Here is a 901-nt window from a genome sequence, read left to right as displayed (position 1 = left end):
ATTTGTTTATAATATTCATTTAAGGATAGTCTATTCTGCGTGGTGGGGAGGGGGGGCCTTTAAATCAAATTCTGCTTAGGGCCCCCAGGAGGCTTGGGCCGGCACTGGTTAAAGCTTCTCTACTGAATCCTTATTTGAGAAAAAAGATATTTCTCTTCTTAAAATGTGGTGGTTAGCCCAAACCGGATCTATTAGAGGAAGTTCAAGAACTTATTAACACTTTTAAACCTTTAAAAAAACACAAGCTTCTAAATGTGCTTCACATTCATTCATCTCTTTATTTAAAGCATGAAACTCTCCTGTGGTTGAGTTGTAGATTCGCTATAAGGTTTGGTTCCCATCCATGTCTGCTCTGAACACACCAGTGCTCCTGCAGACACCCGGGAACCCAGTCCATCACATGGTAACCTGTTTGTGTTTCTGTTTTTAGATTTTTATCTATTATTCTGTGTGAATGGAACTGTAAAAAAAAAAAAATAATAACATGAAATAAGAGATGATGGAGTCTGGAGCGGCTGTGTGACGTGTTAAAGGAGGTTTCATCACTTCCCTACAGACCAAGTTTATGACTTTTCTTCCTACTTTAACACATTGCAAGTGTGCAAAGCATTGAACAAATGGTTTGATTTTATGCAACCATTTTAAATCTTGTGTGAACACTCATTTTTTTACTTTAAAGAACAGTTTTTAGATTAGAATTTACAAAAAAAAAAGTATAAAAACAATCAACTGGACTTTGTTTCCAAGTTGAAGACGTTTCTCTTCCCATCCAGGCAGCTTTTTTCAATTCAAAATGTCAGAAATAGCGTTGAGTTCCAGGCTTTATACAACTCAACGCTGTTTCTGACATTTTGAATTGAAAAACTTCCTGGATGGGAAGCGAAACGTCTTCAAACTTGGA

The sequence above is a fragment of the Cyprinodon variegatus genome, unplaced genomic scaffold (genome assembly GCF_000732505.1).
Source record: "Cyprinodon variegatus isolate N-32 unplaced genomic scaffold, C_variegatus-1.0 Scaffold381, whole genome shotgun sequence".
NCBI lineage: Eukaryota > Metazoa > Chordata > Actinopteri > Cyprinodontiformes > Cyprinodontidae > Cyprinodon > Cyprinodon variegatus.
The sequence above is the reverse complement of the archived record's forward strand: the minus strand, read 5'-3'. Positions refer to the sequence as shown.